The sequence below is a fragment of the Grampus griseus genome, assembly GCF_964374135.1.
Source record: "Grampus griseus genome assembly, chromosome: 19".
Lineage (NCBI taxonomy): Eukaryota > Metazoa > Chordata > Mammalia > Artiodactyla > Delphinidae > Grampus > Grampus griseus.
Window position 1 is genome coordinate 45,607,330 of NC_139013.1, and position 13,903 is coordinate 45,621,232.

Genomic DNA, 13,903 nt, shown 5'->3' on the forward strand with positions numbered 1-13,903 from the left:
GGTGCGCGGGCTTCTCATTGCAGTGGCTTCTCTTGTTGCGGAGCACGGGCTCTTAGGTGCACAGGCTTCAGCAGTTGTGGCAGGCGGGCTCAGTAGTTGTGGTGCACGGGCTCAGTTGCTCTGCGGCATATGGATCTTCCCAGACCAGTGCTCAAACCCGTGTCCCCTGCATTGGTAGGCAGATTCTTAACCACTGCGCCACCAGGGAAGTCCTGAAGACATTTTTTAGAAAGCAGAATTGTGTTAATACAGTCTTTTATTCAATTTTAACATAATTTTATTTATTGAATAGTTAAGACAGTCACATTCCAAATTCAAAATATATGGAAGGGTCTATAATGAAGAGTTTTCCTCTTTCTACTTGGACTTAATTTCTGGGAAATTTCAATCTTTTAAACGTGGAGAGAATGTATAAAGAACCCATGTACCCACCAGCCAGCTTCAGTCTGGCTTCATCTATTGCCACTGTTCCACTGGATTATTCCCTGGTGTTGGCCTTATTTTAAAACAAGCTGAGACTCTGTCTTATGCAGTAAAAGGCAAGGATTTCCTAAGTTGAAATTGCTGCAAATCTCCTTGGGGGCCATTTAAGAGCTCTTTTACTACCACTGATCACTTTAAGATTTTATTTTGGGGCCACATACAGTACTTGCTTTTCCAGAGCTCCTTTCCTTTCTAAAGAGTATCTTTTTTCTCCATCTTTATGCCAAGAACTCTGTAGGAATGCCCCATACTTCCCCAAGGCTTCTGCTTCTGATAGATGGCCCAGTTGGCTCATCTTAGAAAACCTCCACAAGACGTTTTCCGAAAGGAGAGGGAATAGAAGAGTGTAAGGGGTAGGGAGTTTTGAATCCCCTAAAGCTGACGACTGTGTTTGGGTCTGTTTTTGTTGCTCAGAGCCCCTGTTGAGTTCCCTGCTGCGTAGGATGCCAGAACTGGAGACTGTGGAGATCATGAAGTTGGTGAATTGCCCCGAGACCTTCACCCCGGACATGAGGTGCATCATGGGCGAGTCCCCTTCAGTGCGGGGCTACTTCGTCCTGGCGGGAATGAACTCTGCTGGCCTTTCGTTTGGTGGAGGAGCTGGAAGGTAAGTCTTTCGCACTCAGGTTCGGCTTGCGAGGCTTCTTCCTTTCTGGAATTACTTCTGGTTCATAGGGTTTGTGACATACCTAATCCAGTATGTTCATAAGAAGAGGAAGACACATGTCATGAGAGAGTCGTCCCCTTGAAAGTACTTGCCATGGGAGGCCCTCCCCGTGTTCCAGACACGTCACTGTACAGAATGTTTTTGGAACTCCTCTTTTGGAGTTAGCCTTGGAGCCAGTGGGATGTTCTTCTGTACTACTTCAGTCATAACAAATGTTGGTCCTTTGAATATGTATTTGAGTTTGGAAATAGCCAAGTGTGGTGAGTGAAGTAGAAGATCATGCTGATGACACAGGTTTTTATTTTCAAATTTGGTACTTATAAAAATTAAGCGAGGGGGCTTCCCTGGTGGCACAGTGGTTGAGAGTCCGCCTGCAGATGCAGGGGACACGGGTTCGTGCCCCTGTCCGGGAAGATCCCACATGCCGCGGAGCGGCTGGGCCCGTGAGCCATGGCCGCTGAGCCTGCGCGTCCAGAGCCTGTGCTCCGGACTTAAGACAAAGGTGGTGGCAAACATCAGGGCAGCTCATTGCTGCAATAATAACATTCTGGGAAAATATAATAGATACTGGTATTGGTGACCTTTGAGTGGAGGGAAATCTTCCTTCTGTTTTTGATGTTTCGCAAAGACCATCATTTTATAATTTAGAATTTTAAAAATTAAAAATTGCTAATTGAGTGTTTTGGAGCTTTGTTTTATTTCTGAAATCGCCTGGGCGGGGGGAGGGGGTACTTGAGCACATCTAAATGCCGAGGAGAAGGAGGTAAATGTGAGGGTATGTGAAAGAGGGAGGACAGCTGATGGAGCTCGGTTCAGGGGAAGGGGGCAGGAAGGGGGATCCAGGCCGTTGTAAGGGATTAATTTCTGACCCTGTGAAGGAAGGCAGGGATGGTTTGCTGATGCAGGGAGGTATACAGGTGGTGTTTTGGGGAACAAGATGAGACAGGTTATCTCCTTTGATGAAGGAAGAGAGGAGGTGGTGTTAAAGGTTGGAGGAGAGCCATGTTATGGGTTCAGAACCTGGATGTAGAGAGAGCTGTGCCTGTGGCTTAATAGGAAGTAGCCCGGAGCCAAGTAGGGGTGCCTGCTACCTGAAGGCACAAAGGAACAGGGTCTTTCCCAAGTGTGACTGAGTGGTAATGGTTCAGAAGCAAGGAGGATGCCGACTGTGCCTCTTGATGGTGAGGTCAGTGGAACAGGGCTGGCTGTGTGACAGTGACAGTTCCCTCAGGAGAGCTGCATTTCCATTAAGACAGAGGGTGGAGAGAACATTAGTGAAGTGTTACCAACCAGGGATCTTGGCCTCCTTAATCAATAGAAATTGATAAGAGGCCAGACAGAAAATTCAGGCAGGGCTTTATTGGGCTCCTGCTGCAGCAGGCGGGAGTGAAAACAAGTAACAGTTTCCCTTGATTGCTCCGAGGAGGCCGGCAGCGAGCTGGTTCCTTATGTGGGGTGAGGGCAGGGGCGGGTCCAGGAGTCAGGCCAGAGGGGTGGCTTGGGTGGTCTGCCCCCGCCCCCCTGGTGGTGGTGAGTGCAGGGGGCATGCACAGGACCCTGCTTTTGCTCCTGACTCCTGCTTTTGCTCCCAGCTCTTCACAAGTGGCAGTTGGCTTTTTTTTTGGTCTTTTTGTATCTTGTCTATAATTTCCCCCAGCTGTGCATGCATGCATATAGTTATTTTTAGTCCCTTATAGTTTCTTTGTATTTTGTTTGTATTTCATTTGTTCAGGTGTAAGCACTGCAGCAAAGGGTCCCAGGTCCTAGTCTGTCTCATTATCCCCTGAGGGATTCTACACCTTTTATTCTTAAGGGGTAAAGGGCCAAGGGTCTCATCTTCTGGAACGTCTTCCTGCCAGACAGGGGCTGCAGACCCTAGCTTACCCTAGAGGTGTAGAAGTCCCTCTCTGACTGTTCCAAGGACCTGTAGGGACCTGGGCCACCCTCTGCTGGAATGGGTTGAATTCCTTGAGCCCTCATGAGTCTTACTTGAAACTCTTAGAAGCTAGAAGACACAAACTTGCCCAGAAGGCTAAACAAACAAGGGCCAAAAAGAAGAACACCAGTAGCCACTAAAGGGCCTAGAAAGGGAAGGAACCAGCGTAACTTTAGGAGGGCTTCCTTAACTGTTGACCAGGCAGTGGAGGCGATATTGCCGCTTCTAAAATTATGAAGCCAGTCTGCCTGGGCATATATTTCCTTAATGTTAACTTCCACCTGTCCTATCACACTAATTCAGGTGCAGTAGGAAGTATTATCGCACAGACTCCACCTTGTTCTTCCAGAAGGTTATCAAGAGCTAGACGACTGTCAAGAACTAAATTCGCCAAAGAAACGAGAGGTCTTAAGTCCCATTAAGGCTTGTCTTGTCTGTTCCATCATATAACCAAGCTGTCTGATCTCAGTGTTGCTTCATGATAGGTAAAGCCTCCCCATGGAGCTGCCAGTCCTGTGGCCAGCTCTGCCCTTGCTAAGATCATTCCTAGGGGACTTCCCTGGTGGTCCAGTGGTTAAGACTCTGTGCTTCCAATGCAGGGGGCCTGGGTTCGATCCCTGGTCAGGGAACTAGATCCCACACGCATGCCGCAACTAAAAGATCCTGCGTTTCTCAACTAAAGATCCTGTGTGCCACAACTAAGACTCCGCGTAGCCAAACAAACAAACATATATAGAGAAAAAAGATCATTCCTAGTGCTTTCTGGGTTTGGTGGTGAGCCTGACTGGTTCTGTTACAGATAAAAATCCCTCTTAACCCTGTAGTCCTTATAGCACATTGTCCTATGAAGTGAACATTGTCAGTGCATTTATACGCTATGGCTTGGTTGGAAAAGACAGGGTCTGTCGATAATTCCGTAACATATGATGGTTTGGGTGTCCGCAGAGGAAAACAAACCCTTCCGGGGGTGCAGACCTGAATGTCTGTCTCACAGCTGTTAAGACCGGATAGCCCTTGAAGCACATAACTGTTGTTAGTACTTAAACAGTTAGGGGACAGCAGACTATTATGTTGATGATTAAGCGTATAAAGCTCTACAGCATTTCTAACAAGATGTTCACGTATGATCCGCTGAGTACAATAGCAAGAACGGCAAACAGGAGTCCAACCCACTACATCATTTTACTTATCTGTCGATGGTGCCTGTCTTTTGAATAGGTATCTCAGACCTTCCACTGGCTTACAGGTGTATTGCTCTTCTGTTGTAACCTGCGGGGTTTCTGGAGGTAAAAGCTTTAGTCTGGAAAAATGTACCCAACTAGATATCCCTTGCACTTTGACAGCAGTGGGAGTGGTTCAGATTACTTTATAGGGGCCCTTCCATTTTGGCAATAGTTGGTCTTCGGGGGACCCCGTTCCAGGTTTTAAGAAGAACTTGGTCCCTGGGATTTGTGAAGGAACAGCTCCTTCCTCTGTATTTTTAGTGGGAGCTTGCAGTGCCTTGTGGGTATAGTTCAGGATTGTCTTTTGAACTTGTCCTAGATTAATAATGTATCTCAGGGCCTGGTTCACTTCTTCATCCAGTAGAATGTCAGTAGTAAGAAAAGGTCTCCCATAGGTCCTTTTATTGTTTTACTTGTTTATTTTTTAAGGAGTTTTTTTTTTTGGTTAATTTAGTTTTGGCTGCATTGGGTCTTCGTTGCTGCGCACGGGCTTTCTCTAAGTTGCGGCAAGCGGGGGCTAGCTACTCTGTTGTGGTGCGCGGGCTTCTCATTGCAGTGGCTTCTCTTGTTGCGGAGCACGGGCTCTTAGGTGCACAGGCTTCAGCAGTTGTGGCAGGCGGGCTCAGTAGTTGTGGTGCACGGGCTCAGTTGCTCTGCGGCATATGGATCTTCCCAGACCAGTGCTCAAACCCGTGTCCCCTGCATTGGTAGGCAGATTCTTAACCACTGCGCCACCAGGGAAGTCCTGAAGACATTTTTTAGAAAGCAGAATTGTGTTAATACAGTCTTTTATTCAATTTTAACATAATTTTATTTATTGAATAGTTAAGACAGTCACATTCCAAATTCAAAATATATGGAAGGGTCTATAATGAAGAGTTTTCCTCTTTCTACTTGGACTTAATTTCTGGGAAATTTCAATCTTTTAAACGTGGAGAGAATGTATAAAGAACCCATGTACCCACCAGCCAGCTTCAGTCTGGCTTCATCTATTGCCACTGTTCCACTGGATTATTCCCTGGTGTTGGCCTTATTTTAAAACAAGCTGAGACTCTGTCTTATGCAGTAAAAGGCAAGGATTTCCTAAGTTGAAATTGCTGCAAATCTCCTTGGGGGCCATTTAAGAGCTCTTTTACTACCACTGATCACTTTAAGATTTTATTTTGGGGCCACATACAGTATTTGCTTTTCCAGAGCTCCTTTCCTTTCTAAAGAGTATCTTTTTTCTCCATCTTTATGCCAAGAACTCTGTAGGAATGCCCCATACTTCCCCAAGGCTTCTGCTTCTGATAGATGGCCCAGTTGGCTCATCTTAGAAAACCTCCACAAGACGTTTTCCGAAAGGAGAGGGAATAGAAGAGTGTAAGGGGTAGGGAGTTTTGAATCCCCTAAAGCTGACGACTGTGTTTGGGTCTGTTTTTGTTGCTCAGAGCCCCTGTTGAGTTCCCTGCTGCGTAGGATGCCAGAACTGGAGACTGTGGAGATCATGAAGTTGGTGAATTGCCCCGAGACCTTCACCCCGGACATGAGGTGCATCATGGGCGAGTCCCCTTCAGTGCGGGGCTACTTCGTCCTGGCGGGAATGAACTCTGCTGGCCTTTCGTTTGGTGGAGGAGCTGGAAGGTAAGTCTTTCGCACTCAGGTTCGGCTTGCGAGGCTTCTTCCTTTCTGGAATTACTTCTGGTTCATAGGGTTTGTGACATACCTAATCCAGTATGTTCATAAGAAGAGGAAGACACATGTCATGAGAGAGTCGTCCCCTTGAAAGTACTTGCCATGGGAGGCCCTCCCCGTGTTCCAGACACGTCACTGTACAGAATGTTTTTGGAACTCCTCTTTTGGAGTTAGCCTTGGAGCCAGTGGGATGTTCTTCTGTACTACTTCAGTCATAACAAATGTTGGTCCTTTGAATATGTATTTGAGTTTGGAAATAGCCAAGTGTGGTGAGTGAAGTAGAAGATCATGCTGATGACACAGGTTTTTATTTTCAAATTTGGTACTTATAAAAATTAAGCGAGGGGGCTTCCCTGGTGGCACAGTGGTTGAGAGTCCGCCTGCAGATGCAGGGGACACGGGTTCGTGCCCCTGTCCGGGAAGATCCCACATGCCGCGGAGCGGCTGGGCCCGTGAGCCATGGCCGCTGAGCCTGCGCGTCCAGAGCCTGTGCTCCGGACTTAAGACAAAGGTGGTGGCAAACATCAGGGCAGCTCATTGCTGCAATAATAACATTCTGGGAAAATATAATAGATACTGGTATTGGTGACCTTTGAGTGGAGGGAAATCTTCCTTCTGTTTTTGATGTTTCGCAAAGACCATCATTTTATAATTTAGAATTTTAAAAATTAAAAATTGCTAATTGAGTGTTTTGGAGCTTTGTTTTATTTCTGAAATCGCCTGGGCGGGGGGAGGGGGTACTTGAGCACATCTAAATGCCGAGGAGAAGGAGGTAAATGTGAGGGTATGTGAAAGAGGGAGGACAGCTGATGGAGCTCGGTTCAGGGGAAGGGGGCAGGAAGGGGGATCCAGGCCGTTGTAAGGGATTAATTTCTGACCCTGTGAAGGAAGGCAGGGATGGTTTGCTGATGCAGGGAGGTATACAGGTGGTGTTTTGGGGAACAAGATGAGACAGGTTATCTCCTTTGATGAAGGAAGAGAGGAGGTGGTGTTAAAGGTTGGAGGAGAGCCATGTTATGGGTTCAGAACCTGGATGTAGAGAGAGCTGTGCCTGTGGCTTAATAGGAAGTAGCCCGGAGCCAAGTAGGGGTGCCTGCTACCTGAAGGCACAAAGGAACAGGGTCTTTCCCAAGTGTGACTGAGTGGTAATGGTTCAGAAGCAAGGAGGATGCCGACTGTGCCTCTTGATGGTGAGGTCAGTGGAACAGGGCTGGCTGTGTGACAGTGACAGTTCCCTCAGGAGAGCTGCATTTCCATTAAGACAGAGGGTGGAGAGAACATTAGTGAAGTGTTACCAACCAGGGATCTTGGCCTCCTTAATCAATAGAAATTGATAAGAGGCCAGACAGAAAATTCAGGCAGGGCTTTATTGGGCTCCTGCTGCAGCAGGCGGGAGTGAAAACAAGTAACAGTTTCCCTTGATTGCTCCGAGGAGGCCGGCAGCGAGCTGGTTCCTTATGTGGGGTGAGGGCAGGGGCGGGTCCAGGAGTCAGGCCAGAGGGGTGGCTTGGGTGGTCTGCCCCCGCCCCCCTGGTGGTGGTGAGTGCAGGGGGCATGCACAGGACCCTGCTTTTGCTCCTGACTCCTGCTTTTGCTCCCAGCTCTTCACAAGTGGCAGTTGGCTTTTTTTTTGGTCTTTTTGTATCTTGTCTATAATTTCCCCCAGCTGTGCATGCATGCATATAGTTATTTTTAGTCCCTTATAGTTTCTTTGTATTTTGTTTGTATTTCATTTGTTCAGGTGTAAGCACTGCAGCAAAGGGTCCCAGGTCCTAGTCTGTCTCATTATCCCCTGAGGGATTCTACACCTTTTATTCTTAAGGGGTAAAGGGCCAAGGGTCTCATCTTCTGGAACGTCTTCCTGCCAGACAGGGGCTGCAGACCCTAGCTTACCCTAGAGGTGTAGAAGTCCCTCTCTGACTGTTCCAAGGACCTGTAGGGACCTGGGCCACCCTCTGCTGGAATGGGTTGAATTCCTTGAGCCCTCATGAGTCTTACTTGAAACTCTTAGAAGCTAGAAGACACAAACTTGCCCAGAAGGCTAAACAAACAAGGGCCAAAAAGAAGAACACCAGTAGCCACTAAAGGGCCTAGAAAGGGAAGGAACCAGCGTAACTTTAGGAGGGCTTCCTTAACTGTTGACCAGGCAGTGGAGGCGATATTGCCGCTTCTAAAATTATGAAGCCAGTCTGCCTGGGCATATATTTCCTTAATGTTAACTTCCACCTGTCCTATCACACTAATTCAGGTGCAGTAGGAAGTATTATCGCACAGACTCCACCTTGTTCTTCCAGAAGGTTATCAAGAGCTAGACGACTGTCAAGAACTAAATTCGCCAAAGAAACGAGAGGTCTTAAGTCCCATTAAGGCTTGTCTTGTCTGTTCCATCATATAACCAAGCTGTCTGATCTCAGTGTTGCTTCATGATAGGTAAAGCCTCCCCATGGAGCTGCCAGTCCTGTGGCCAGCTCTGCCCTTGCTAAGATCATTCCTAGGGGACTTCCCTGGTGGTCCAGTGGTTAAGACTCTGTGCTTCCAATGCAGGGGGCCTGGGTTCGATCCCTGGTCAGGGAACTAGATCCCACACGCATGCCGCAACTAAAAGATCCTGCGTTTCTCAACTAAAGATCCTGTGTGCCACAACTAAGACTCCGCGTAGCCAAACAAACAAACATATATAGAGAAAAAAGATCATTCCTAGTGCTTTCTGGGTTTGGTGGTGAGCCTGACTGGTTCTGTTACAGATAAAAATCCCTCTTAACCCTGTAGTCCTTATAGCACACTGTCCTATGAAGTGAACATTGTCAGTGCATTTATACGCTATGGCTTGGTTGGAAAAGACAGGGTCTGTCGATAATTCCGTAACATATGATGGTTTGGGTGTCCGCAGAGGAAAACAAACCCTTCCGGGGGTGCAGACCTGAATGTCTGTCTCACAGCTGTTAAGACCGGATAGCCCTTGAAGCACATAACTGTTGTTAGTACTTAAACAGGGGACAGCAGACTATTATGTTGATGATTAAGCGTATAAAGCTCTACAGCATTTCTAACAAGATGTTCACGTATGATCCGCTGAGTACAATAGCAAGAATGGCAAACAGGAGTCCAACCCACTACATCATTTTACTTATCTGTCGATGGTGCCTGTCTTTTGAATAGGTATCTCAGACCTTCCACTGGCTTACAGGTGTATTGCTCTTCTGTTGTAACCTGCGGGGTTTCTGGAGGTAAAAGCTTTAGTCTGGAAAAATGTACCCAACTAGATATCCCTTGCACTTTGACAGCAGTGGGAGTGGTTCAGATTACTTTATAGGGGCCCTTCCATTTTGGCAATAGTTGGTCTTCGGGGGACCCCGTTCCAGGTTTTAAGAAGAACTTGGTCCCTGGGATTTGTGAAGGAACAGCTCCTTCCTCTGTATTTTTAGTGGGAGCTTGCAGTGCCTTGTGGGTATAGTTCAGGATTGTCTTTTGAACTTGTCCTAGATTAATAATGTATCTCAGGGCCTGGTTCACTTCTTCATCCAGTAGAATGTCAGTAGTAAGAAAAGGTCTCCCATAGGTCCTTTTATTGTTTTACTTGTTTATTTTTTAAGGAGTTTTTTTTTTTGGTTAATTTAGTTTTGGCTGCATTGGGTCTTCGTTGCTGCGCACGGGCTTTCTCTAAGTTGCGGCAAGCGGGGGCTAGCTACTCTGTTGTGGTGCGCGGGCTTCTCATTGCAGTGGCTTCTCTTGTTGCGGAGCACGGGCTCTTAGGTGCACAGGCTTCAGCAGTTGTGGCAGGCGGGCTCAGTAGTTGTGGTGCACGGGCTCAGTTGCTCTGCGGCATATGGATCTTCCCAGACCAGTGCTCAAACCCGTGTCCCCTGCATTGGTAGGCAGATTCTTAACCACTGCGCCACCAGGGAAGTCCTGAAGACATTTTTTAGAAAGCAGAATTGTGTTAATACAGTCTTTTATTCAATTTTAACATAATTTTATTTATTGAATAGTTAAGACAGTCACATTCCAAATTCAAAATATATGAAAGGGTCTATAATGAAGAGTTTTCCTCTTTCTACTTGGACTTAATTTCTGGGAAATTTCAATCTTTTAAACGTGGAGAGAATGTATAAAGAACCCATGTACCCACCAGCCAGCTTCAGTCTGGCTTCATCTATTGCCACTGTTCCACTGGATTATTCCCTGGTGTTGGCCTTATTTTAAAACAAGCTGAGACTCTGTCTTATGCAGTAAAAGGCAAGGATTTCCTAAGTTGAAATTGCTGCAAATCTCCTTGGGGGCCATTTAAGAGCTCTTTTACTACCACTGATCACTTTAAGATTTTATTTTGGGGCCACATACAGTACTTGCTTTTCCAGAGCTCCTTTCCTTTCTAAAGAGTATCTTTTTTCTCCATCTTTATGCCAAGAACTCTGTAGGAATGCCCCATACTTCCCCAAGGCTTCTGCTTCTGATAGATGGCCCAGTTGGCTCATCTTAGAAAACCTCCACAAGACGTTTTCCGAAAGGAGAGGGAATAGAAGAGTGTAAGGGGTAGGGAGTTTTGAATCCCCTAAAGCTGACGACTGTGTTTGGGTCTGTTTTTGTTGCTCAGAGCCCCTGTTGAGTTCCCTGCTGCGTAGGATGCCAGAACTGGAGACTGTGGAGATCATGAAGTTGGTGAATTGCCCCGAGACCTTCACCCCGGACATGAGGTGCATCATGGGCGAGTCCCCTTCAGTGCGGGGCTACTTCGTCCTGGCGGGAATGAACTCTGCTGGCCTTTCGTTTGGTGGAGGAGCTGGAAGGTAAGTCTTTCGCACTCAGGTTCGGCTTGCGAGGCTTCTTCCTTTCTGGAATTACTTCTGGTTCATAGGGTTTGTGACATACCTAATCCAGTATGTTCATAAGAAGAGGAAGACACATGTCATGAGAGAGTCGTCCCCTTGAAAGTACTTGCCATGGGAGGCCCTCCCCGTGTTCCAGACACGTCACTGTACAGAATGTTTTTGGAACTCCTCTTTTGGAGTTAGCCTTGGAGCCAGTGGGATGTTCTTCTGTACTACTTCAGTCATAACAAATGTTGGTCCTTTGAATATGTATTTGAGTTTGGAAATAGCCAAGTGTGGTGAGTGAAGTAGAAGATCATGCTGATGACACAGGTTTTTATTTTCAAATTTGGTACTTATAAAAATTAAGCGAGGGGGCTTCCCTGGTGGCACAGTGGTTGAGAGTCCGCCTGCAGATGCAGGGGACACGGGTTCGTGCCCCTGTCCGGGAAGATCCCACATGCCGCGGAGCGGCTGGGCCCGTGAGCCATGGCCGCTGAGCCTGCGCGTCCAGAGCCTGTGCTCCGGACTTAAGACAAAGGTGGTGGCAAACATCAGGGCAGCTCATTGCTGCAATAATAACATTCTGGGAAAATATAATAGATACTGGTATTGGTGACCTTTGAGTGGAGGGAAATCTTCCTTCTGTTTTTGATGTTTCGCAAAGACCATCATTTTATAATTTAGAATTTTAAAAATTAAAAATTGCTAATTGAGTGTTTTGGAGCTTTGTTTTATTTCTGAAATCGCCTGGGCGGGGGGAGGGGGTACTTGAGCACATCTAAATGCCGAGGAGAAGGAGGTAAATGTGAGGGTATGTGAAAGAGGGAGGACAGCTGATGGAGCTCGGTTCAGGGGAAGGGGGCAGGAAGGGGGATCCAGGCCGTTGTAAGGGATTAATTTCTGACCCTGTGAAGGAAGGCAGGGATGGTTTGCTGATGCAGGGAGGTATACAGGTGGTGTTTTGGGGAACAAGATGAGACAGGTTATCTCCTTTGATGAAGGAAGAGAGGAGGTGGTGTTAAAGGTTGGAGGAGAGCCATGTTATGGGTTCAGAACCTGGATGTAGAGAGAGCTGTGCCTGTGGCTTAATAGGAAGTAGCCCGGAGCCAAGTAGGGGTGCCTGCTACCTGAAGGCACAAAGGAACAGGGTCTTTCCCAAGTGTGACTGAGTGGTAATGGTTCAGAAGCAAGGAGGATGCCGACTGTGCCTCTTGATGGTGAGGTCAGTGGAACAGGGCTGGCTGTGTGACAGTGACAGTTCCCTCAGGAGAGCTGCATTTCCATTAAGACAGAGGGTGGAGAGAACATTAGTGAAGTGTTACCAACCAGGGATCTTGGCCTCCTTAATCAATAGAAATTGATAAGAGGCCAGACAGAAAATTCAGGCAGGGCTTTATTGGGCTCCTGCTGCAGCAGGCGGGAGTGAAAACAAGTAACAGTTTCCCTTGATTGCTCCGAGGAGGCCGGCAGCGAGCTGGTTCCTTATGTGGGGTGAGGGCAGGGGCGGGTCCAGGAGTCAGGCCAGAGGGGTGGCTTGGGTGGTCTGCCCCCGCCCCCCTGGTGGTGGTGAGTGCAGGGGGCATGCACAGGACCCTGCTTTTGCTCCTGACTCCTGCTTTTGCTCCCAGCTCTTCACAAGTGGCAGTTGGCTTTTTTTTTGGTCTTTTTGTATCTTGTCTATAATTTCCCCCAGCTGTGCATGCATGCATATAGTTATTTTTAGTCCCTTATAGTTTCTTTGTATTTTGTTTGTATTTCATTTGTTCAGGTGTAAGCACTGCAGCAAAGGGTCCCAGGTCCTAGTCTGTCTCATTATCCCCTGAGGGATTCTACACCTTTTATTCTTAAGGGGTAAAGGGCCAAGGGTCTCATCTTCTGGAACGTCTTCCTGCCAGACAGGGGCTGCAGACCCTAGCTTACCCTAGAGGTGTAGAAGTCCCTCTCTGACTGTTCCAAGGACCTGTAGGGACCTGGGCCACCCTCTGCTGGAATGGGTTGAATTCCTTGAGCCCTCATGAGTCTTACTTGAAACTCTTAGAAGCTAGAAGACACAAACTTGCCCAGAAGGCTAAACAAACAAGGGCCAAAAAGAAGAACACCAGTAGCCACTAAAGGGCCTAGAAAGGGAAGGAACCAGCGTAACTTTAGGAGGGCTTCCTTAACTGTTGACCAGGCAGTGGAGGCGATATTGCCGCTTCTAAAATTATGAAGCCAGTCTGCCTGGGCATATATTTCCTTAATGTTAACTTCCACCTGTCCTATCACACTAATTCAGGTGCAGTAGGAAGTATTATCGCACAGACTCCACCTTGTTCTTCCAGAAGGTTATCAAGAGCTAGACGACTGTCAAGAACTAAATTCGCCAAAGAAACGAGAGGTCTTAAGTCCCATTAAGGCTTGTCTTGTCTGTTCCATCATATAACCAAGCTGTCTGATCTCAGTGTTGCTTCATGATAGGTAAAGCCTCCCCATGGAGCTGCCAGTCCTGTGGCCAGCTCTGCCCTTGCTAAGATCATTCCTAGGGGACTTCCCTGGTGGTCCAGTGGTTAAGACTCTGTGCTTCCAATGCAGGGGGCCTGGGTTCGATCCCTGGTCAGGGAACTAGATCCCACACGCATGCCGCAACTAAAAGATCCTGCGTTTCTCAACTAAAGATCCTGTGTGCCACAACTAAGACTCCGCGTAGCCAAACAAACAAACATATATAGAGAAAAAAGATCATTCCTAGTGCTTTCTGGGTTTGGTGGTGAGCCTGACTGGTTCTGTTACAGATAAAAATCCCTCTTAACCCTGTAGTCCTTATAGCACACTGTCCTATGAAGTGAACATTGTCAGTGCATTTATACGCTATGGCTTGGTTGGAAAAGACAGGGTCTGTCGATAATTCCGTAACATATGATGGTTTGGGTGTCCGCAGAGGAAAACAAACCCTTCCGGGGGTGCAGACCTGAATGTCTGTCTCACAGCTGTTAAGACCGGATAGCCCTTGAAGCACATAACTGTTGTTAGTACTTAAACAGTTAGGGGACAGCAGACTATTATGTTGATGATTAAGCGTATAAAGCTCTACAGCATTTCTAACAAGATGTTCACGTATGATCCGCTGAGT

General features: G+C 47.2%; 1 long non-coding RNA gene across 1 annotated transcript in view; it reads left to right on the top strand.

The window, feature by feature from the left end:
* The first annotated feature begins 915 nt into the window (after nt 1–915).
* The window catches only part of LOC309837243, a 53,417-nt gene continuing 40,429 nt past the window's right edge, over nt 916–13,903 (top strand). The window contains exons 1-3 of the long non-coding RNA XR_014298237.1: nt 916–1,090; nt 5,740–5,932; nt 10,578–10,770. This is a non-coding gene — a long non-coding RNA (uncharacterized lncRNA). The remainder of the gene's footprint in view (nt 1,091–5,739; nt 5,933–10,577; nt 10,771–13,903) is intronic.